The sequence below is a fragment of the Lissotriton vulgaris genome, chromosome 1_2 (assembly GCF_964263255.1).
Source record: "Lissotriton vulgaris chromosome 1_2, aLisVul1.2, whole genome shotgun sequence".
Taxonomy (NCBI): domain Eukaryota; kingdom Metazoa; phylum Chordata; class Amphibia; order Caudata; family Salamandridae; genus Lissotriton; species Lissotriton vulgaris.
Window position 1 is genome coordinate 229,100,411 of NC_141686.1, and position 25,233 is coordinate 229,125,643.

At 43.8% G+C, this 25,233-nt stretch overlaps 8 non-coding genes across 8 annotated transcripts; all 8 read right to left on the reverse strand.

Moving 5' to 3' along the window:
- Positions 1-12,194: 12,194 nt before the first annotated feature.
- TRNAR-UCU (transfer RNA arginine (anticodon UCU)) lies at positions 12,195-12,285 on the reverse strand. The gene is given in 2 exon segments: positions 12,195-12,230; positions 12,249-12,285. It is a non-coding gene; the product is annotated as a tRNA-Arg (tRNA).
- A 1,594-nt stretch (positions 12,286-13,879) lies between these two features.
- Positions 13,880-13,970, reverse strand: TRNAR-UCU (transfer RNA arginine (anticodon UCU)). Its single transcript is given in 2 exon segments — positions 13,880-13,915; positions 13,934-13,970. It is a non-coding gene; the product is annotated as a tRNA-Arg (tRNA).
- A 1,637-nt stretch (positions 13,971-15,607) lies between these two features.
- On the reverse strand, positions 15,608-15,698 carry TRNAR-UCU (transfer RNA arginine (anticodon UCU)). The gene is given in 2 exon segments: positions 15,608-15,643; positions 15,662-15,698. It is a non-coding gene; the product is annotated as a tRNA-Arg (tRNA).
- Positions 15,699-17,327: 1,629 nt separating this feature from the next.
- On the reverse strand, positions 17,328-17,418 carry TRNAR-UCU (transfer RNA arginine (anticodon UCU)). Its single transcript is given in 2 exon segments — positions 17,328-17,363; positions 17,382-17,418. It is a non-coding gene; the product is annotated as a tRNA-Arg (tRNA).
- A 1,637-nt stretch (positions 17,419-19,055) lies between these two features.
- Positions 19,056-19,146, reverse strand: TRNAR-UCU (transfer RNA arginine (anticodon UCU)). Its single transcript is given in 2 exon segments — positions 19,056-19,091; positions 19,110-19,146. It is a non-coding gene; the product is annotated as a tRNA-Arg (tRNA).
- Positions 19,147-20,783: 1,637 nt separating this feature from the next.
- Positions 20,784-20,874, reverse strand: TRNAR-UCU (transfer RNA arginine (anticodon UCU)). The gene is given in 2 exon segments: positions 20,784-20,819; positions 20,838-20,874. It is a non-coding gene; the product is annotated as a tRNA-Arg (tRNA).
- A 1,594-nt stretch (positions 20,875-22,468) lies between these two features.
- Positions 22,469-22,559, reverse strand: TRNAR-UCU (transfer RNA arginine (anticodon UCU)). Its single transcript is given in 2 exon segments — positions 22,469-22,504; positions 22,523-22,559. It is a non-coding gene; the product is annotated as a tRNA-Arg (tRNA).
- A 1,629-nt stretch (positions 22,560-24,188) lies between these two features.
- TRNAR-UCU (transfer RNA arginine (anticodon UCU)) lies at positions 24,189-24,279 on the reverse strand. Its single transcript is given in 2 exon segments — positions 24,189-24,224; positions 24,243-24,279. It is a non-coding gene; the product is annotated as a tRNA-Arg (tRNA).
- Between the last annotated feature and the right edge of the window lie 954 nt (positions 24,280-25,233).

A 25,233-nucleotide genomic window follows, 5' to 3' on the forward strand; every position in this document is an offset into this window, starting at 1 on the left:
GTCATGCAGGGGTCCACAAAAAGAGCATACAATTAGAGTACTTTTTCTTTAAAGGAAACAACCGCCTGAACAGGGACTTGAACCCTGGACCCTCAGATTAAAAGTCTGATGCTCTACCGACTGAGCTATCCAGGCTCTGCTATACTCTACCTTAAAATCAGCTAAACAAATGTGGACGTACACTGACCTACACTTTGTATATTTATATAATTACATATATTAGCAATCAATATTCTAGAGTTTAATACTGAATTGATATTATAAGTGTGAGAAGTTTGCCTGGTATATAATGCTCACTAGTTCTAGTGATCACTTTGTACCATGCCAAGCAACCCTTATGATGATGGTTGTAATTCAACCTTGTAGACCAGTTATCCTAGTGGTAACGTGGACAAAGCAGTCTTAGGCTAAACTCTGAAAGGCATGTGAAGCCAGCTGTTATACCACACACAACCCCCTTGAATACCAAATGAAAGGGACACCACACAGATATATATTGAAAATATATATTGATTTATTAACTATTAAAATCCCCTGGACTCTTTCTGAGCACAGAAGCACAAGCGTAAAATCACAAGACAGTTTAAAATACACAAAAGTTGCACAATATGGATGAGCCCTAGGGGCCACCTAAACCATATACTAAATAAGTGGTATAAGAGATACCAGGAGGAAAGTGAAGAGGCCTAGGGCCTTGGGAATCGCTGGAGCTATTCGAGACTGGAGTTAACTAAGTCGGGAAAGGCCCACGGGACTCGGGTGCAGTGTTCAAAGTGCACGCACTTCTCAATACAAAGTCTATGGTGCGTAAAAAGCACAAAGTTAGAAAGTTAGGAACCTTCCGAGTGACCTACGGAGCTGAAACTTAAAACACAGGCCCTGGGGATGTGTACCAGTGCAGGAGCACCGGCGGAGCTGAGTTACCTCACCCACAGGAAGCGGGTGCACAGGGTCGAAGATGTGTCGGGTTTCGTCACGCTGGTCGATGGTGCTTGGAGCAGGAGATGCTGCAGGCGGCTCGATGAGAAGAGTTCCGGTGGATCCAAGGGTGGATCTGTAGATGTGAAGACCTGAAAGCAGAGGGGACAGTGTTCAAAGTCACTAGCCAGTGACTGCCGTGGAACCAGAGTGGAACCAGGTGATGTCGGGTGCAAACAGGCGTTGTCGGGTAGCTTCTTTCTGCAGCCACGTGGATACCCGGGGTCGAGGACGTCCAGGAGTCGGTCACGAGCTGTCCCACGTAGGCTTCTCGCTGTTGGCGGTGTCGGCGACCTGATCGGAGCAAACAGGCCTTGGCAAATGCAAGCCACGCAGAAGTTGAAAGATGCTGTTCACTCGGACCAGCAAGGTCAGAGCGGGTGCTCCTTTTCACAGGAGCTTGGGTAGGTCTGGAGCAACCAGACCTGCTGTTTAAATCTTCGGGTTCGTCGCCAAGATGGCCGCTGGCCGCTTGGCTAGTGGCCGGGATGGCGCGTCGAGTGGCACAATGCAAAAGGGCCCCACGCAGATCGTGGAGATGCTGGAGGGCTGATCTTCGGTGCAAGGGCTGCTCGGTGGTGGGGGTTCTCAATCCCCAAAGCACAACGTCGAGGATGCCTCAGAAGCTGCGCAGTCAGCTTTACGAGTGTCTTCCAAGAGGTCCGGTCCCACGTCACTCGGTGCCTCCACGGGTCCCTTCTTTGCAGGGACTGTGGATCGGGCTCTGAGAGGTCTGGGAATCTGGTTCTTGTCGGGCTCTGGGCTCGGGCTCCGGCGGGAGGCGGCGGCAAAGCAGACGTCGAGTTGCTGGTTGGTACCTGTGTTCACAGGGTGGTCACTCCTTGGCCACAAGGGAGATTCTTCTTCAGTCTTCTGTGCAGCAGAATGTCGAAGTCCAGTCTTCTTCTTAGTTTAAGTTGATTTCGGGATGATCTGCTGTGCAATGGCACTGCTCCCCCTCTTATTCCAATCTAGGGGGTGGATCACCTACTAGGTCCCTCCTCTGGGAGGAACCAGGAAGGGGGGCGGTTACACCCCCTTTCCTTTGTCCAGCTCCGCGCCAGGACTGGGGCTGGAAGGCCCCAGAACCGGTTTGGGCTGGCCTATGCACGGGGACACCTTGTGTGCCCCGGGCATGTCTGATTCTTTTCAGCCCTGTCCTACCCAATACACAAAATCCTGTCTGGGGTGGTGCTCGCACCTCCCAAGGCAGGAAACCCTTTGTCCAGGCCACCATCTGCCGAGTTTCGGTCAGCAGCAGGAGGCCAGACTTGTGTCTGTGGTGGCAGCATCCATTTTGTGATGCTGAGGCTCTGTTTAACTTTAACCGGGGTTAAGGCTACACACATGTCGTGTCCCTCTAGAAGGGTGGAATGCTATCCCCGTCGCCAGAACTGGCGAGGGGATAGTATTCCAATTCGTATGACACCTTACTCGACATGTTTTGATAAAGCCAAACCAAAGATAGCATTTAACCGCGAGGATTATAATGCACTTAAGAGTATATGGTATGGCAATATCCCGGAACAGCTTAGGGAGTGGTTCCCGACAGCTGCAGACAGGCTCAGCTCATGCTAGAGCACCATCTCACATATTTCCAAGCACTCTGCCTCCAGGATTGAGGAGGCCTTCCATAGGAGTGGCTGATAGGAACATATGTGTCCAGTTTAGGGTTAGGCACAGGCATACTGTACCTAAGTAAGAGGTGGTTACACCGACTTACCCCAGCTGAGTGTTCAGCCAGTTGTGTCAAAGATGGAGGCCAGGCCAGGGGTGGCACAATACGTGCTGCAGCCCCTGGTAGGCCTTGGATACACCTATGCCCTGGGCACCTAGGGTGCACTATTACAGGGGCTCATAAGGTGAACCAGTTCCAATTCGTAATACACCTAAAGTGCATTGGCATCAATTTAGAGAGAGAACAGCAGGCTGTGGGTCTGATTAGCAGGCCCACAGCCACATTAAGTCAGAAACCAGTGAAGCAAAAAGCAAAAATTTGGGGTGACCATAGGATAGCAGACCCTACTCTCCTACATAACCCCCCCCCAAACGCAGGGACATTAGACTAACCTTGACCAGTTGTGTCTTCATGTTCTAAGTGGAAGTACCTGGAGAGACCATCTGCGTTGCCATGGTCAGTCCCTGGGCGGTGCTCCACTGTAAAGTCCATCCCCTGTAGGGAAATGGACCACCTGAGTAGTTTGGGGTTTTCACCCTTCATCTGATTAAGCCATAGGAGGGGCTTATGGTCGGTCTGAATCTTGAAGTGAGTGCCAAATAAGTATGGTCTCAGCTTCTTCAGGGCCCACACCACAGCAAAGGCCTCCCTCTCTATAGCTGACCAACGTTTCTCTCTGGGGGTCAGCCTTCTGCTAATGAAAGCAATGGGCTGGTCCTGGCCATCTACATTAAGCTGTGAAAGCACTGCTCCCACTCCCAACTCAGAAGCATCTGTTTGGACAATGAACTCTCTTGAGTAGTCAGGACTCTTCAGGATAGGTGCAGAGCACATGGCCTTCTTCAGGTCATCAAATGCCTTTTGACAGATTTCTGTCCACTGAACCTTTTTGGGCATCTTCTTGGATGTCAGATCATTAAGAGGAGTCACAATGGACCCATAGTTCTTAACAAACTTCCTGTAGTACCCAGTCAGGCCCAAGAAAGCTCTGACCTGAGTCTGGGTAGTTGGAGGGGACCAGTCCTTGATGGTCTGGATCTTACTCTCCAGTGGTTGAACTTGGCCTCCACCTACAAGGTGGCCCAGGTATACAACCTTGCTCTGCCCTATCTGGCACTTTGTTGCCTTGATAGTGAGGCCTGCCTTCTGCAGAGCCTCAAGCACTTCCTTCAGGTGGATCAGGTGATCCTCCCAGGTGGAGCTAAAGACAGCAATATCGTCCAGATAAGCTGCACAAAAGTCATCCAACCCAGTGAGGACTTGGTTCACCAACCTTTGGAAGGTGGCAGGTGCATTTTTCAAACCAAAGGGCATCACCACAAACTGATAATGCCCACTAGGGGTAGAAAATGCTGTCTTGGCTTTAGACTCCTCAGCTAACCTGATTTGCCAGTAGCCAGCTGTTAAGTCAAATGTGCTCAAATATTTGGCAGAAGCCAACTTGTCAATGAGCTCATCTGCCCTTGGAATAGGGTGTGCATCTGTCCTGGTGACAGCATTGAGTCCTCTGTAATCCACACAGAACCTCATCTCTCTCTTGCCATCTTTGGTGTGAGGTTTGGGGACCAGAACCACTGGGCTAGCCCAGGGGCTCTCTGAAGGCTCAATGACACCTAATTCCAGCATCTTTTGCACCTCAGTCTTTATACAGTCCCTGACGTGGTCAGGTTGCCTGTAAATCTTGCTCTTTACAGGAAGACTGTCACCAGTGTCCACCACATGGGTACACCAGTTAGTCTGACTGGGGGTCAAGGAGAACATATGCCTGTATGCCTGTAGAACTTGTCTGCAGTCATGTTGCTGATGTTCAGTGAGGCTGCCACCTAAGGCCACACCATCAACTGAGCCATCCTCAGGGTTCTGAGTGAGCAGGTCTGGGAGAGGGTCACTCTCTTCCTCCTGTCCCTCATCTGTAGCCATGAGCAAGCCCATGTCTGCCCTGCTGACATATGCCTTCAATCTGTTCACATGGAGCACCCTGTGGGGGCTCCTGGGAGTTCCTAGGTCCACCAAGTAGGTAACCTCTCCCTTCTTTTCCAGAACTGTATGGGGTCCAGACCATTTGTCTTGGAGTGCTGCTGGGGCCACTGGCTCCAACACCCATACCTTCTGTCCAGGCTGAAATTCAACAAGGACAGCCTTTTGGTCATGCCAAGCTTTTTGTAATTCTTGGCTAGCCTCAAGGTTTTTGGATGCCTTTTCCATGTACTCTGCCATCCTGGAGCGGAGACCAAGTACATAGTCCACTATGTCCTGTTTAGGCTTTTTGAGAGGTAACTCCCATCCTTCCTTCACAAGACACAGGGGTCCTCTTACAGGGTGCCCAAACAACAATTCAAAGGGGCTGAATCCAACCCCCTTTTGAGGGACCTCTCTGTAAGCGAACAAAAGGCAGGGCAGAAGGATGTCCCATCTTCGCCTGAGCTTTTCAGGTAATCCTTTAATCATGCCCTTTAGGGTCTTGTTAAATCTCTCAACAAGCCCATTGCATTGTGGGTGATAAGGAGTGGTGAACTTGTAGTTTACACCACATTCCTTCCACATAGCTGTCAAATATCCAGACATGAAGTTGGTACCTCTATCTGATATTACCTCCTTAGGAAACCCCACTCTGGAGAAAACTCCAAGTAAGGCCCTGGCCACAACAGGAGCTGTTGTGGTCCTAAGGGGAATTGCCTCTGGGTACCTGGTGGCATGATCCACTACCACCAGTATGAATCTGTGCCCAGATGCTGTAGGGGGATCCATTGGACCAACAATATCAATCCCCACTCTCTCAAAGGGAACCCCCACCACAGGTAGTGGTATCAGGGGGGCCTTTGTTGTTCCACCTGCTTTACCACTGGCTTGGCAGGTTTCACAGGAGCGACAAAACTCCTTGGTGTCTTCAGACATGTGAGGCCAGTGAAAGTGAGGGACAAGCCTGTCCCAAGTCTTGTTCTGGCCTAGGTGTCCTGCTAAAGGAATATCATGGGCCAAGGTGAGTAGGAAGCCCCTAAATTGCAGAGGTATAACCAACCTCCTGGTAGCACCAGGCTTGGGGTCTCTAGCCTCTGAATAAAGGAGTCCATCGTCCCAATATACTTTATGGGCACCTTGAGCATTCCCAGCAGCCTCAGCAGCAGCCTGCTGTCTGAGGGGTTCAAGAGAAGGACAGGTTAACTGAGCCTGCCCCAAGTCTGCCCTAGAAGGTCCCCCTGTCCCCAGAAACTCAACCTGATCAGGTTCAAGTTCTTCAGGGACAGTTCCTTCAGGGGTCTCTAGATCAGTTTCCTGTGAAGCCTGATCCTCACTTGTAGGCAGTTGGGAAGGCACAGCCTTAACCCTCCTGTTCTTCTTCTTGGGAGGTACTTGGTCCATTGTTCCAGGATCCAAGACCTGAGGTTCAGAGAGGCACTTTTTGGCCTGTGACCTGGTCACAGCAAGGACATGTGATGATATCCCTAACATCTCTGCATGAGTCCTGTACTCAACTTCTGACCATAGAGAGTTCTCCAGGTCATTGCCCAACAAACATTCTACTGGGAGATCAGCACTAACCACAACTTTCTTTAGGCCAGTTACCCCTCCCCAGGAAAAGTTAACAAGTGCCACACTATGTGTAGTAGTGACATTGCTGGCATTGGTCACCAGGTAATCATCGCCTGGCATGTATTGTCCAGGGTCCACAAAGTTAGGTGTCACCATAGTGACACTGGCACATGTGTCCCTGTAAGCTTGAGCCACTTTGTTGTTAATCAAAGGTGTCTGTCTGTATTTGCCCAGGTTACTGGGACTTATGTCAGGGGTCAAATCTATGTCCCCTTCACAAACCAGAACAGCCTGTGTAAGGGTTCTGACTAGGTCAGAATCTCCTTCAGTTCCCAAAGTGATTCCCACTAAACCCTTGGCTTGAGGACCAACACTGCTAACTGTACTAGTGGGTGCAGGTGCCTTAGGGGCTGCAGTGTTGGGGGCTCCACCCTTTTTACACTCACTTGTCCAGTGAGAGGTGTTCTTACAAGTTTTACACCAGGGTTTCTTCTGACCTTCTTTCTTCTTCTTCTTGGAAGTTTGGGACCCACCCTCTGTCTCAGTTTGGGGCCCTGTTGAAGACTTCTGGTCTTTAGCTTTCTGCTCCCCACCCTTCTGGTCTGTTTTCTTCTGGTCACCACCCTGGTTCTGGTTCTGGTTCTTTTGCTTAACTCTGGTTCTTACCCATTTATCTGCCCTCTTTCCCAATTCTTGGGGAGAGGTCAAATCTGAGTCAACCAAATGTTGATGCAACTGCTGGTTCTGACAATTATTTAAAATTTGTTCTCTCATCAGCAAATTATACAATCCTTCATAGTCTGTAACCTTGCTTCCCAGCAACCATCCCTCCAGAGCCTTAGTGGCACACTCAACAAATTCAGACCAGTCCTGAGTCTGTGTCTTCTGGGTATCTCTGAACATTAACCTGTACTGTTCAGTGGTTAAGCCTAACCCATCAATCAGAGCACTCTTCAGGACCAGGTAGTTTCTAGAATCCCCATCACTAACTGTGAGGAGTCTGTCTCGGCCTCTACCTTCAAAGGAGAGCCACAAGATTGCTGCCCACTGCTCCTGAGGGATCTGCTGTACTCTGCAGGCTCTCTCCATTGCAGTAATCCATTTATGGATGTCATCCCCAGCTTTGTAGGGGGGCACAATCTTACTCAGGTTTCTATTATCAAAAGACCTGTCTTTATCCTTGTGGATATTGCTGCCACCAGTGGGTTCTATTACCCCACTCTCTCTAGGCTGTCTTGCTCTAGCAAGTTTCTCCTTAGCCAGGGCAACCTCTAACTCTTGCCTCTGGATCCTAAGCTCAGCCTCTCTCATCTTGGCCTCATGTTCCCTTCTCTGAGGGCTAGTCATCTCCTTTCTGGAGTGACCATGAGAGCCTCTAGAGACATGGGAGGTGTTGGATTCACCTGAGTGATGCCTTCTCCTCCTATGGCCCTGGTTAAGTCCACCTGGGGGTCTGAATGGGTTGTTACCTGATTCATTCCCAAGTTGACTTAAGTTAGCCTGGTTCAGTCTACTGACCAGCACCTGACTATCTCTGTCATCATCTGACTCACTGCTTTCCACCTCCTCCTCCTCTTCTTCTTCTTCCTCTTCATCTACCTGAGGAGCTCCAGTGGTGGAGGCTTCCTCATCTACTAGGATGATAGGGGTAGGGGTGTCTACAGTGTCATCCTCTGAAGGATGGCCTCCTTCAGCATTCCCTGTGGGGTTTGCTTTAGAGGTCTTTAGAGCCTCAGACTGATCCAAGAGCTCTCTTAGGTGGTCTGTAGTAGGGGTAGGCCCTGTCTTCAGACCCCTTAAGACACAAAGCTGTCTTAATTCCTTAAAAGGAAAAATAGCAAACTGGGATGGTGCCCTTGGAGGGTCACTCTCAACAGGAGTAAGTCCACTGGACCCCTCTGTTCCAGACATTGCTCTAGTGTGGGTGGATGTGTTGCAATCTACCTACACTGGTGTTTACCTACTAAACCTATCTAGTAGTTGTAGCTAGGGTGTGCTACTCCCTTTGCTCTACAACAACTAAGTTCAGTAGAACTTAAGTATACTAGTCTTGTTTTATATGTACCTAGCAGGTACCTGTATGATCTTTCAAATGATAATCTCAAAGATTGCAATGGTAAAACAACAGCAAGCTCAGATCCCAATCCGCTGCTCACCAATGTGAGAAGTTGGCCTGGTATATAATGCTCACTAGTTCTAGTGATCACTTTGTACCATGCCAAGCAACCCTTATGATGATGGTTGTAATTCAACCTTGTAGACCAGTTATCCTAGTGGTAACGTGGACAAAGCAGTCTTAGGCTAAACTCTGAAAGGCATGTGAAGCCAGCTGTTATACCACACACAACCCCCTTGAATACCAAATGAAAGGGACACCACACAGATATATATTGAAAATATATATTGATTTATTAACTATTAAAATCCCCTGGACTCTTTCTGAGCACAGAAGCACAAGCGTAAAATCACAAGACAGTTTAAAATACACAAAAGTTGCACAATATGGATGAGCCCTAGGGGCCACCTAAACCATATACTAAATAAGTGGTATAAGAGATACCAGGAGGAAAGTGAAGAGGCCTAGGGCCTTGGGAATCGCTGGAGCTATTCGAGACTGGAGTTAACTAAGTCGGGAAAGGCCCACGGGACTCGGGTGCAGTGTTCAAAGTGCACGCACTTCTCAATACAAAGTCTATGGTGCGTAAAAAGCACAAAGTTAGAAAGTTAGGAACCTTCCGAGTGACCTACGGAGCTGAAACTTAAAACACAGGCCCTGGGGATGTGTACCAGTGCAGGAGCACCGGCGGAGCTGAGTTACCTCACCCACAGGAAGCGGGTGCACAGGGTCGAAGATGTGTCGGGTTTCGTCACGCTGGTCGATGGTGCTTGGAGCAGGAGATGCTGCAGGCGGCTCGATGAGAAGAGTTCCGGTGGATCCAAGGGTGGATCTGTAGATGTGAAGACCTGAAAGCAGAGGGGACAGTGTTCAAAGTCACTAGCCAGTGACTGCCGTGGAACCAGAGTGGAACCAGGTGATGTCGGGTGCAAACAGGCGTTGTCGGGTAGCTTCTTTCTGCAGCCACGTGGATACCCGGGGTCGAGGACGTCCAGGAGTCGGTCACGAGCTGTCCCACGTAGGCTTCTCGCTGTTGGCGGTGTCGGCGACCTGATCGGAGCAAACAGGCCTTGGCAAATGCAAGCCACGCAGAAGTTGAAAGATGCTGTTCACTCGGACCAGCAAGGTCAGAGCGGGTGCTCCTTTTCACAGGAGCTTGGGTAGGTCTGGAGCAACCAGACCTGCTGTTTAAATCTTCGGGTTCGTCGCCAAGATGGCCGCTGGCCGCTTGGCTAGTGGCCGGGATGGCGCGTCGAGTGGCACAATGCAAAAGGGCCCCACGCAGATCGTGGAGATGCTGGAGGGCTGATCTTCGGTGCAAGGGCTGCTCGGTGGTGGGGGTTCTCAATCCCCAAAGCACAACGTCGAGGATGCCTCAGAAGCTGCGCAGTCAGCTTTACGAGTGTCTTCCAAGAGGTCCGGTCCCACGTCACTCGGTGCCTCCACGGGTCCCTTCTTTGCAGGGACTGTGGATCGGGCTCTGAGAGGTCTGGGAATCTGGTTCTTGTCGGGCTCTGGGCTCGGGCTCCGGCGGGAGGCGGCGGCAAAGCAGACGTCGAGTTGCTGGTTGGTACCTGTGTTCACAGGGTGGTCACTCCTTGGCCACAAGGGAGATTCTTCTTCAGTCTTCTGTGCAGCAGAATGTCGAAGTCCAGTCTTCTTCTTAGTTTAAGTTGATTTCGGGATGATCTGCTGTGCAATGGCACTGCTCCCCCTCTTATTCCAATCTAGGGGGTGGATCACCTACTAGGTCCCTCCTCTGGGAGGAACCAGGAAGGGGGGCGGTTACACCCCCTTTCCTTTGTCCAGCTCCGCGCCAGGACTGGGGCTGGAAGGCCCCAGAACCGGTTTGGGCTGGCCTATGCACGGGGACACCTTGTGTGCCCCGGGCATGTCTGATTCTTTTCAGCCCTGTCCTACCCAATACACAAAATCCTGTCTGGGGTGGTGCTCGCACCTCCCAAGGCAGGAAACCCTTTGTCCAGGCCACCATCTGCCGAGTTTCGGTCAGCAGCAGGAGGCCAGACTTGTGTCTGTGGTGGCAGCATCCATTTTGTGATGCTGAGGCTCTGTTTAACTTTAACCGGGGTTAAGGCTACACACATGTCGTGTCCCTCTAGAAGGGTGGAATGCTATCCCCGTCGCCAGAACTGGCGAGGGGATAGTATTCCAATTCGTATGACACCTTACTCGACATGTTTTGATAAAGCCAAACCAAAGATAGCATTTAACCGCGAGGATTATAATGCACTTAAGAGTATATGGTATGGCAATATCCCGGAACAGCTTAGGGAGTGGTTCCCGACAGCTGCAGACAGGCTCAGCTCATGCTAGAGCACCATCTCACATATTTCCAAGCACTCTGCCTCCAGGATTGAGGAGGCCTTCCATAGGAGTGGCTGATAGGAACATATGTGTCCAGTTTAGGGTTAGGCACAGGCATACTGTACCTAAGTAAGAGGTGGTTACACCGACTTACCCCAGCTGAGTGTTCAGCCAGTTGTGTCAAAGATGGAGGCCAGGCCAGGGGTGGCACAATACGTGCTGCAGCCCCTGGTAGGCCTTGGATACACCTATGCCCTGGGCACCTAGGGTGCACTATTACAGGGGCTCATAAGGTGAACCAGTTCCAATTCGTAATACACCTAAAGTGCATTGGCATCAATTTAGAGAGAGAACAGCAGGCTGTGGGTCTGATTAGCAGGCCCACAGCCACATTAAGTCAGAAACCAGTGAAGCAAAAAGCAAAAATTTGGGGTGACCATAGGATAGCAGACCCTACTCTCCTACAATAAGCATTTGAAATTTCAGCAGCACACGTAATCCATTATAACTCCGGAAATTTGTACTATCTCATTTTCGGATGACATAGAAATCACGTGTTTAAAATGACACAGTGAAATTAATAAAGGGCCAAATACTATTACTAACTCCTAAATTACATTTTCAGCAGTATCATTGGGAATTTCCTCTTGGGCATAGACTATGCAACATTTTCAAAGCAAACAGTCTCTGTTTAAGTAGACTTTCTTTCACTGCCATTTTGGTAAATGTTTCTGGTGATGGAGAAGCAGGATTGCTGGTTACTGTTTCAATTAGTTATAAAATAGAGGAGGGATAAAATTGACCCAGTTGGTGTTCGAACCCTTAGCGTTTGAATGCTTTTGCTACATTCGCCTAGGACTCCAAGCCGCAATCCATTGCACCAGAGATCCGACCTGATTCAACAAGGTGATCAGAGATTCACAAATAAAAAGATGACCTATAAGTTGTTGACCAACTTTATCAAATTAATCGGACACTCGCTTACATTTTGAACATTGAATTGGATAAAAGATAATCAACATGTCAAACTACATGATACAGTTTGGGTAAGTCTTCTTAACCCTTGTCAAAGAAAGTTGAGCACAGATGGGTATGTAAGGACTCGATCAAGACTTTTTTGAACCATCTGTAATTGGAATTCCCATTCATTGGATCCTGAAAAGAGTATGCAATTGATATACATTTTCTTTAACCAAGCCGCCTGAACAGGGACTTGAACCCTGGGCCCTCAGATTAAAAGTCTGATGCTCTACCGACTGAGCTATCCAGGCTCTGAGGCAGCACCCCACAAAATGACATTATCAACATTAGGAAGTGTCCCAACTATCACTACGTTTTTTAACCCCTTGAGTGCGGGGCGTATTTTCCGCCTGTGCTGACTACGCCTTGCGCGGGCGGAGTCATGACGGAACGGTTTCGTCATCAGCACAGCTCACCCGTAGCTGATGACGGAACCGTTCTGTTATCAGCACGCAAGGGGTTAAGATGGTTGCCGGTATTAGTACTAAATACAGAGAATATAATAATGAATTGGTACTTGGGATAACAGGATAACAGGGATAAAACTGACTCTGGTGGGATTCGAACCCACAACCTTTGAATATCTTTTTTACATTCACCTAGAAGTCCAATGCGCTATCCATTGCGCCACAGAGCCAATCTGCTATAATGAGGTGCAGAGATGTTCTGAAATGAAATAATGAGCTATTAGCTGTTGATCAGCTTTATAAAGTTCATTTGATACTATAACCATGGCTATATTTTGAATATTGAATTGGTGAAATGATATTCACCGTCTCAGACTACATGATACCATTGGTAAATCTACGTACGACTTAAGTTTAGTCAAATGGCACATAATATGTGAGACAGATGTGTATTTCACAACTCCATGAAAGACGTTTTTGCAATTTTAGTAATGGAATATCTTATTCGTCATGCAGGGGTCCACAAAAAGAGCATACAATTAGAGCACTTTTTCTTTAAAGGAAACAACCACCTGAATAGGGACTTGAACCCTGGACCCTCAGATTAAAAGTCTGATGCTCTACCGACTGAGCTATCCAGGCTCTGCTATACTCTACCTTAAAATCAGCTAAACAAATGTGGACGTACACTGACCTACACTTTGTATATTTATATAATTACATATATTAGCAATCAATATTCTAGAGTTTAATAATGAATTGATATTTTAAGCATTTGAAATTTCAGCAGCACACGTAATCCATTATAACTCCGGAAATTTGTACTATCTCATTTTCGGATGACATAGAAATCACGTGTTTAAAATGACACTGTGAAATTAATAAAGGGCCAAATACTATTACTAACTCCTAAATTACATTTTCAGCAGTATCATTGGGAATTTCCTCTTGGGCATAGACTATGCAACATTTTCAAAGCAAACAGTCTCTGTTTAAGTAGACTTTCTTTCACTGCCATTTTGGTAAATGTTTCTGGTGATGGAGAAGCAGGATTGCTGGTTACTGTTTCAATTAGTTATAAAATAGAGGAGGGATAAAATTGACCCAGTTGGTGTTCGAACCCTTAGCGTTTGAATGCTTTTGCTACATTCGCCTAGGACTCCAAGCCGCAATCCATTGCACCAGAGATCCGACCTGATTCAACAAGGTGATCAGAGATTCACAAATAAAAAGATGACCTATAAGTTGTTGACCAACTTTATCAAATTAATCCGACACTAGCTTACATTTTGAACATTGAATTGGATAAAAGATAATCAACATGTCAAACTACATGATACAGTTTGGGTAAGTCTTCTTAACCCTTGTCAAAGAAAGTAGAGCACAGATGGGTATGTAAGGACTCGATCAAGACTTTTTTGAACCATCTGTAATTGGAATTCCCATTCATTGGATCCTGAAAAGAGTATGCAATTGATATACATTTTCTTTAACCAAGCCGCCTGAACAGGGACTTGAACCCTGGGCCCTCAGATTAAAAGTCTGATGCTCTACCGACTGAGCTATCCAGGCTCTGAGGCAGCACCCCACAAAATGACATTATCAACATTAGGAAGTGTCCCAACTATCACTACGTTTTTTAACCCCTTGCGTGCGGGGCGTATTTTCCGCCTGTGCTGACTCCGCCTTGCGCGGGCGGAGTCATGACGGAACGGTTTCGTCATCAGCACGCAAGGGGTTAAGATGGTTGCCGGTATTAGTACTAAATACAGAGAATATAATAATGAGTTGGTACTTGGTATAACAGGATAACAGGGATAAAACTGACTCTGGTGGGATTCGAACCCACAACCTTTGAATATCTATTTTACATTCACCTAGAAGTCCAATGCGCTATCCATTGCGCCACAGAGCCAATCTGCTATAATGTGGTGCAGAGATGTTCTGAAATGAAATAATGAGCTATTAGCTGTTGATCAGCTTTATAAAGTTCATTTGATACTATAACCATGGCTATATTTTGAATATTGAATTGGTGAAATGATATTCACCGTCTCAGACTACATGATACCATTGGTAAATCTACGTACGACTTAAGTTTAGTCAAATGGCACATAATATGTGAGACAGATGTGTATTTCACAACTCCATGAAAGACGTTTTTGCAATTTTAGTAATGGAATATCTTATTCGTCATGCAGGGGTCCACAAAAAGAGCATACAATTAGAGTACTTTTTCTTTAAAGGAAACAACCGCCTGAACAGGGACTTGAACCCTGGACCCTCAGATTAAAAGTCTGATGCTCTACCGACTGAGCTATCCAGGCTCTGCTATACTCTACCTTAAAATCAGCTAAACAAATGTGGACGTACACTGACCTACACTTTGTATATTTATATAATTACATATATTAGCAATCAATATTCAAGAGTTTAATACTGAATTGATATTATAAGCATTTGAAATTTCAGCAGCACACGTAATCCATTATAACTCCGGAAATTTGTACTATCTCATTTTCGGATGACATAGAAATCACGTGTTTAAAATGACACAGTGAAATTAATAAAGGGCCAAATACTATTACTAACTCCTAAATTACATTTTCAGCAGTATCATTGGGAATTTCCTCTTGGGCATAGACTATGCAACATTTTCAAAGCAAACAGTCTCTGTTTAAGTAGACTTTCTTTCACTGCCATTTTGGTAAATGTTTCTGGTGATGGAGAAGCAGGATTGCTGGTTACTGTTTCAATTAGTTATAAAATAGAGGAGGGATAAAATTGACCCAGTTGGTGTTCGAACCCTTAGCGTTTGAATGCTTTTGCTACATTCGCCTAGGACTCCAAGCCGCAATCCATTGCACCAGAGATCCGACCTGATTCAACAAGGTGATCAGAGATTCACAAATAAAAAGATGACCTATAAGTTGTTGACCAACTTTATCAAATTAATCGGACACTAGCTTACATTTTGAACATTGAATTGGATAAAAGATAATCAACATGTCAAACTACATGATACAGTTTGGGTAAGTCTTCTTAACCCTTGTCAAAGAAAGTTGAGCACAGATGGGTATGTAAGGACTCGATCAAGACTTTTTTGAACCATCTGTAATTGGAATTCCCATTCATTGGATCCTGAAAAGAGTATGCAATTGATATACATTTTCTTTAACCAAGCCGCCTGAACAGGGACTTGAACCCTGGGCCCTCAGATTAAAAGTCTGATGCTCTACCGACTGACCTATCCAGGCTCTGAGGCAGCACCCCACAAAATGACATTATCAACATTAGGAAGTGTCCCAACTATCACTACGTTTTTTAACCCCTTGAGTGCGGGGCGTATTTTCCGCCTGTGCTGACTACGCCTTGCGCGGGCGGAGTCATGACGGAACGGTTTCGTCATCAGCACAGCTCACCCGTAGCTGATGACGGAACCGTTCTGTTATCAGCACGCAAGGGGTTAAGATGGTTGCCGGTATTAGTACTAAATACAGAGAATATAATAATGAATTGGTACTTGGGATAACAGGATAACAGGGATAAAACTGACTCTGGTGGGATTCGAACCCACAACCTTTGAATATCTTTTTTACATTCACCTAGAAGTCCAATGCGCTATCCATTGCGCCACAGAGCCAATCTGCTATAATGAGGTGCAGAGATGTTCTGAAATGAAATAATGAGCTATTAGCTGTTGATCAGCTTTATAAAGTTCATTTGATACTATAACCATGGCTATATTTTGAATATTGAATTGGTGAAATGATATTCACCGTCTCAGACTACATGATACCATTGGTAAATCTACGTACGACTTAAGTTTAGTCAAATGGCACATAATATGTGAGACAGATGTGTATTTCACAACTCCATGAAAGACGTTTTTGCAATTTTAGTAATGGAATATCTTATTCGTCATGCAGGGGTCCACAAAAAGAGCATACAATTAGAGTACTTTTTCTTTAAAGGAAACAACCGCCTGAACAGGGACTTGAACCCTGGACCCTCAGATTAAAAGTCTGATGCTCTACCGACTGAGCTATCCAGGCTCTGCTATACTCTACCTTAAAATCAGCTAAACAAATGTGGACGTACACTGACCTACACTTTGTATATTTATATAATTACATATATTAGCAATCAATATTCTAGAGTTTAATACTGAATTGATATTATAAGCATTTGAAATTTCAGCAGCACACGTAATCCATTATAACTCCGGAAATTTGTACTATCTCATTTTCGGATGACATAGAAATCACGTGTTTAAAATGACACAGTGAAATTAATAAAGGGCCAAATACTATTACTAACTCCTAAATTACATTTTCAGCAGTATCATTGGGAATTTCCTCTTGGGCATAGACTATGCAACATTTTCAAAGCAAACAGTCTCTGTTTAAGTAGACTTTCTTTCACTGCCATTTTGGTAAATGTTTCTGGTGATGGAGAAGCAGGATTGCTGGTTACTGTTTCAATTAGTTATAAAATAGAGGAGGGATAAAATTGACCCAGTTGGTGTTCGAACCCTTAGCGTTTGAATGCTTTTGCTACATTCGCCTAGGACTCCAAGCCGCAATCCATTGCACCAGAGATCCGACCTGATTCAACAAGGTGATCAGAGATTCACAAATAAAAAGATGACCTATAAGTTGTTGACCAACTTTATCGAATTAATCGGACACTAGCTTACATTTTGAACATTGAATTGGATAAAAGATAATCAACATGTCAAACTACATGATACAGTTTGGGTAAGTCTTCTTAACCCTTGTCAAAGAAAGTAGAGCACAGATGGGTATGTAAGGACTCGATCAAGACTTTTTTGAACCATCTGTAATTGGAATTCCCATTCATTGGATCCTGAAAAGAGTATGCAATTGATATACATTTTCTTTAACCAAGCCGCCTGAACAGGGACTTGAACCCTGGGCCCTCAGATTAAAAGTCTGATGCTCTACCGACTGAGCTATCCAGGCTCTGAGGCAGCACCCCACAAAATGACATTATCAACATTAGGAAGTGTCCCAACTATCACTACGTTTTTTAACCCCTTGAGTGCGGGGCGTATTTTCCGCCTGTGCTGACTACGCCTTGCGCGGGCGGAGTCATGACGGAACGGTTTCGTCATCAGCACAGCTCACCCGTAGCTGATGACGGAACCGTTCTGTTATCAGCACGCAAGGGGTTAAGATGGTTGCCGGTATTAGTACTAAATACAGAGAATATAATAATGAATTGGTACTTGGGATAACAGGGATAAAACTGACTCTGGTGGGATTCGAACCCACAACCTTTGAATATCTTTTTTACATTCACCTAGAAGTCCAATGCGCTATCCATTGCGCCACAGAGCCAATCTGCTATAATGAGGTGCAGAGATGTTCTGAAATGAAATAATGAGCTATTAGCTGTTGATCAGCTTTATAAAGTTCATTTGATACTATAACCATGGCTATATTTTGAATATTGAATTGGTGAAATGATATTCACCGTCTCAGACTACATGATACCATTGGTAAATCTACGTACGACTTAAGTTTAGTCAAATGGCACATAATATGTGAGACAGATGTGTATTTCACAACTCCATGAAAGACGTTTTTGCAATTTTAGTAATGGAATATCTTATTCGTCATGCAGGGGTCCACAAAAAGAGCATACAATTAGAGTACTTTTTCTTTAAAGGAAACAACCACCTGAACAGGGACTTGAACCCTGGACCCTCAGATTAAAAGTCTGATGCTCTACCGACTGAGCTATCCAGGCTCTGCTATACTCTACCTTAAAATCAGCTAAACAAATGTGGACGTACACTGACCTACACTTTGTATATTTATATAATTACATATATTAGCAATCAATATTCTAGAGTTTAATAATGAATTGATATTTTAAGCATTTGAAATTTCAGCAGCACACGTAATCCATTATAACTCCGGAAATTTGTACTATCTCATTTTCGGATGACATAGAAATCACGTGTTTAAAATGACACAGTGAAATTAATAAAGGGCCAAATACTATTACTAACTCCTAAATTACATTTTCAGCAGTATCATTGGGAATTTCCTCTTGGGCATAGACTATGCAACATTTTCAAAGCAAACAGTCTCTGTTTAAGTAGACTTTCTTTCACTGCCATTTTGGTAAATGTTTCTGGTGATGGAGAAGCAGGATTGCTGGTTACTGTTTCAATTAGTTATAAAATAGAGGAGGGATAAAATTGACCCAGTTGGTGTTCGAACCCTTAGCGTTTGAATGCTTTTGCTACATTCGCCTAGGACTCCAAGCCGCAATCCATTGCACCAGAGATCCGACCTGATTCAACAAGGTGATCAGAGATTCACAAATAAAAAGATGACCTATAAGTTGTTGACCAACTTTATCAAATTAATCGGACACTAGCTTACATTTTGAACATTGAATTGGATAAAAGATAATCAACATGTCAAACTACATGATACAGTTTGGGTAAGTCTTCTTAACCCTTGTCAAAGAAAGTTGAGCACAGATGGGTATGTAAGGACTCGATCAAGACTTTTTTGAACCATCTGTAATTGGAATTCCCATTCATTGGATCCTGAAAAGAGTATGCAATTGATATACATTTTCTTTAACCAAGCCGCCTGAACAGGGACTTGAACCCTGGGCCCTCAGATTAAAAGTCTGATGCTCTACCGACTGAGCTATCCAGGCTCTGAGGCAGCACCCCACAAAATGACATTATCAACATTAGGAAGTGTCCCAACTATCACTACGTTTTTTAACCCCTTGAGTGCGGGGCGTATTTTCCGCCTGTGCTGACTACGCCTTGCGCGGGCGGAGTCATGACGGAACGGTTTCGTCATCAGCACAGCTCACCCGTAGCTGATGACGGAACCGTTCTGTTATCAGCACGCAAGGGGTTAAGATGGTTGCCGGTATTAGTACTAAATACAGAGAATATAATAATGAATTGGTACTTGGGATAACAGGATAACAGGGATAAAACTGACTCTGGTGGGATTCGAACCCACAACCTTTGAATATCTTTTTTACATTCACCTAGAAGTCCAATGCGCTATCCATTGCGCCACAGAGCCAATCTGCTATAATGAGGTGCAGAGATGTTCTGAAATGAAATAATGAGCTATTAGCTGTTGATCAGCTTTATAAAGTTCATTTGATACTATAACCATGGCTATATTTTGAATATTGAATTGGTGAAATGATATTCACCGTCTCAGACTACATGATACCATTGGTAAATCTACGTACGACTTAAGTTTAGTCAAATGGCACATAATATGTGAGACAGATGTGTATTTCACAACTCCATGAAAGACGTTTTTGCAATTTTAGTAATGGAATATCTTATTCGTCATGCAGGGGTCCACAAAAAGAGCATACAATTAGAGTACTTTTTCTTTAAAGGAAACAACCACCTGAATAGGGACTTGAACCCTGGACCCTCAGATTAAAAGTCTGATGCTCTACCGACTGAGCTATCCAGGCTCTGCTATACTCTATCTTAAAATCAGCTAAACAAATGTGGACGTACACTGACCTACACTTTGTATATTTATATAATTACATATATTAGCAATCAATATTCTAGAGTTTAATAATGAATTGATATTTTAAGCATTTGAAATTTCAGCAGCACACGTAATCCATTATAACTCCGGAAATTTGTACTATCTCATTTTCGGATGACATAGAAATCACGTGTTTAAAATGATACTGTGAAATTAATAAAGGGCCAAATACTATTACTAACTCCTAAATTACATTTTCAGCAGTATCATTGGGAATTTCCTCTTGGGCATAGACTATGCAACATTTTCAAAGCAAACAGTCTCTGTTTAAGTAGACTTTCTTTCACTGCCATTTTGGTAAATGTTTCTGGTGATGGAGAAGCAGGATTGCTGGTTACTGTTTCAATTAGTTATAAAATAGAGGAGGGATAAAATTGACCCAGTTGGTGTTCGAACCCTTAGCGTTTGAATGCTTTTGCTACATTCGCCTAGGACTCCAAGCCGCAATCCATTGCACCAGAGATCCGACCTGATTCAACAAGGTGATCAGAGATTCACAAATAAAAAGATGACCTATAAGTTGTTGACCAACTTTATCAAATTAATCGGACACTAGCTTACATTTTGAACATTGAATTGGATAAAAGATAATCAACATGTCAAACTACATGATACAGTTTGGGTAAGTCTTCTTAACCCTTGTCAAAGAAAGTTGAGCACAGATGGGTATGTAAGGACTCGATCAAGACTTTTTTGAACCATCTGTAATTGGAATTCCCATTCATTGGATCCTGAAAAGAGTATGCAATTGATATACATTTTCTTTAACCAAGCCGCCTGAACAGGGACTTGAACCCTGGGCCCTCAGATTAAAAGTCTGATGCTCTACCGACTGAGCTATCCAGGCTCTGAGGCAGCACCCCACAAAATGACATTATCAACATTAGGAAGTGTCCCAACTATCACTACGTTTTTTAACCCCTTGAGTGCGGGGCGTATTTTCCGCCTGTGCTGACTACGCCTTGCGCGGGCGGAGTCATGACGGAACGGTTTCGTCATCAGCACAGCTCACCCGTAGCTGATGACGGAACCGTTCTGTTATCAGCACGCAAGGGGTTAAGATGGTTGCCGGTATTAGTACTAAATACAGAGAATATAATAATGAATTGGTACTTGGGATAACAGGATAACAGGGATAAAACTGACTCTGGTGGGATTCGAACCCACAACCTTTGAATATCTTTTTTACATTCACCTAGAAGTCCAATGCGCTATCCATTGCGCCACAGAGCCAATCTGCTATAATGAGGTGCAGAGATGTTCTGAAATGAAATAATGAGCTATTAGCTGTTGATCAGCTTTATAAAGTTCATTTGATACTATACCCATGGCTATATTTTGAATATTGAATTGGTGAAATGATATTCACCGTCTCAGACTACATGATACCATTGGTAAATCTACGTACGACTTAAGTTTAGTCAAATGGCACATAATATGTGAGACAGATGTGTATTTCACAACTCCATGAAAGACGTTTTTGCAATTTTAGTAATGGAATATCTTATTCGTCATGCAGGGGTCCACAAAAAGAGCATACAATTAGAGTACTTTTTCTTTAAAGGAAACAACCACCTGAATAGGGACTTGAACCCTGGACCCTCAGATTAAAAGTCTGATGCTCTACCGACTGAGCTATCCAGGCTCTGCTATACTCTACCTTAAAATCAGCTAAACAAATGTGGACGTACACTGACCTACACTTTGTATATTTATATAATTACATATATTAGCAATCAATATTCTAGAGTTTAATAATGAATTGATATTTTAAGCATTTGAAATTTCAGCAGCACACGTAATCCATTATAACTCCGGAAATTTGTACTATCTCATTTTCGGATGACATAGAAATCACGTGTTTAAAATGATACTGTGAAATTAATAAAGGGCCAAATACTATTACTAACTCCTAAATTACATTTTCAGCAGTATCATTGGGAATTTCCTCTTGGGCATAGACTATGCAACATTTTCAAAGCAAACAGTCTCTGTTTAAGTAGACTTTCTTTCACTGCCATTTTGGTAAATGTTTCTGGTGATGGAGAAGCAGGATTGCTGGTTACTGTTTCAATTAGTTATAAAATAGAGGAGGGATAAAATTGACCCAGTTGGTGTTCGAACCCTTAGCGTTTGAATGCTTTTGCTACATTCGCCTAGGACTCCAAGCCGCAATCCATTGCACCAGAGATCCGACCTGATTCAACAAGGTGATCAGAGATTCACAAATAAAAAGATGACCTATAAGTTGTTGACCAACTTTATCAAATTAATCCGACACTAGCTTACATTTTGAACATTGAATTGGATAAAAGATAATCAACATGTCAAACTACATGATACAGTTTGGGTAAGTCTTCTTAACCCTTGTCAAAGAAAGTAGAGCACAGATGGGTATGTAAGGACTCGATCAAGACTTTTTTGAACCATCTGTAATTGGAATTCCCATTCATTGGATCCTGAAAAGAGTATGCAATTGATATACATTTTCTTTAACCAAGCCGCCTGAACAGGGACTTGAACCCTGGGCCCTCAGATTAAAAGTCTGATGCTCTACCGACTGAGCTATCCAGGCTCTGAGGCAGCACCCCACAAAATGACATTATCAACATTAGGAAGTGTCCCAACTATCACTACGTTTTTTAACCCCTTGCGTGCGGGGCGTATTTTCCGCCTGTGCTGACTCCGCCTTGCGCGGGCGGAGTCATGACGGAACGGTTTCGTCATCAGCACGCAAGGGGTTAAGATGGTTGCCGGTATTAGTACTAAATACAGAGAATATAATAATGAGTTGGTACTTGGGATAACAGGATAACAGGGATAAAACTGACTCTGGTGGGATTCGAACCCACAACCTTTGAATATCTATTTTACATTCACCTAGAAGTCCAATGCGCTATCCATTGCGCCACAGAGCCAATCTGCTATAATGAGGTGCAGAGATGTTCTGAAATGAAATAATGAGCTATTAGCTGTTGATCAGCTTTATAAAGTTCATTTGATACTATAACCATGGCTATATTTTGAATATTGAATTGGTGAAATGATATTCACCGTCTCAGACTACATGATACCATTGGTAAATCTACGTACGACTTAAGTTTAGTCAAATGGCACATAATATGTGAGACAGATGTGTATTTCACAACTCCATGAAAGACGTTTTTGCAATTTTAGTAATGGAATATCTTATTCGTCATGCAGGGGTCCACAAAAAGAGCATACAATTAGAGTACTTTTTCTTTAAAGGAAACAACCGCCTGAACAGGGACTTGAACCCTGGACCCTCAGATTAAAAGTCTGATGCTCTACCGACTGAGCTATCCAGGCTCTGCTATACTCTACCTTAAAATCAGCTAAACAAATGTGGACGTACACTGACCTACACTTTGTATATTTATATAATTACATATATTAGCAATCAATATTCTAGAGTTTAATACTGAATTGATATTATAAGCATTTGAAATTTCAGCAGCACACGTAATCCATTATAACTCCGGAAATTTGTACTATCTCATTTTCGGATGACATAGAAATCACGTGTTTAAAATGACACAGTGAAATTAATAAAGGGCCAAATACTATTACTAACTCCTAAATTACATTTTCAGCAGTATCATTGGGAATTTCCTCTTGGGCATAGACTATGCAACATTTTCAAAGCAAACAGTCTCTGTTTAAGTAGACTTTCTTTCACTGCCATTTTGGTAAATGTTTCTGGTGATGGAGAAGCAGGATTGCTGGTTACTGTTTCAATTAGTTATAAAATAGAGGAGGGATAAAATTGACCCAGTTGGTGTTCGAACCCTTAGCGTTTGAATGCTTTTGCTACATTCGCCTAGGACTCCAAGCCGCAATCCATTGCACCAGAGATCCGACCTGATTCAACAAGGTGATCAGAGATTCACAAATAAAAAGATGACCTATAAGTTGTTGACCAACTTTATCAAATTAATCGGACACTAGCTTACATTTTGAACATTGAATTGGATAAAAGATAATCAACATGTCAAACTACATGATACAGTTTGGGTAAGTCTTCTTAACCCTTGTCAAAGAAAGTAGAGCACAGATGGGTATGTAAGGACTCGATCAAGACTTTTTTGAACCATCTGTAATTGGAATTCCCATTCATTGGATCCTGAAAAGAGTATGCAATTGATATACATTTTCTTTAACCAAGCCGCCTGAACAGGGACTTGAACCCTGGGCCCTCAGATTAAAAGTCTGATGCTCTACCGACTGAGCTATCCAGGCTCTGAGGCAGCACCCCACAAAATGACATTATCAACATTAGGAAGTGTCCCAACTATCACTACGTTTTTTAACCCCTTGAGTGCGGGGCGTATTTTCCGCCTGTGCTGACTACGCCTTGCGCGGGCGGAGTCATGACGGAACGGTTTCGTCATCAGCACAGCTCACCCGTAGCTGATGACGGAACCGTTCTGTTATCAGCACGCAAGGGGTTAAGATGGTTGCCGGTATTAGTACTAAATACAGAGAATATAATAATGAATTGGTACTTGGGATAACAGGGATAAAACTGACTCTGGTGGGATTCGAACCCACAACCTTTGAATATCTTTTTTACATTCACCTAGAAGTCCAATGCGCTATCCATTGCGCCACAGAGCCAATCTGCTATAATGAGGTGCAGAGATGTTCTGAAATGAAATAATGAGCTATTAGCTGTTGATCAGCTTTATAAAGTTCATTTGATACTATAACCATGGCTATATTTTGAATATTGAATTGGTGAAATGATATTCACCGTCTCAGACTACATGATACCATTGGTAAATCTACGTACGACTTAAGTTTAGTCAAATGGCACATAATATGTGAGACAGATGTGTATTTCACAACTCCATGAAAGACGTTTTTGCAATTTTAGTAATGGAATATCTTATTCGTCATGCAGGGGTCCACAAAAAGAGCATACAATTAGAGTACTTTTTCTTTAAAGGAAACAACCGCCTGAACAGGGACTTGAACCCTGGACCCTCAGATTAAAAGTCTGATGCTCTACCGACTGAGCTATCCAGGCTCTGCTATACTCTACCTTAAAATCAGCTAAACAAATGTGGACGTACACTGACCTACACTTTGTATATTTATATAATTACATATATTAGCAATCAATATTCTAGAGTTTAATACTGAATTGATATTATAAGCATTTGAAATTTCAGCAGCACACGTAATCCATTATAACTCCGGAAATTTGTACTATCTCATTTTCGGATGACATAGAAATCACGTGTTTAAAATGACACAGTGAAATTAATAAAGGGCCAAATACTATTACTAACTCCTAAATTACATTTTCAGCAGTATCATTGGGAATTTCCTCTTGGGCATAGACTATGCAACATTTTCAAAGCAAACAGTCTCTGTTTAAGTAGACTTTCTTTCACTGCCATTTTGGTAAATGTTTCTGGTGATGGAGAAGCAGGATTGCTGGTTACTGTTTCAATTAGTTATAAAATAGAGGAGGGATAAAATTGACCCAGTTGGTGTTCGAACCCTTAGCGTTTGAATGCTTTTGCTACATTCGCCTAGGACTCCAAGCCGCAATCCATTGCACCA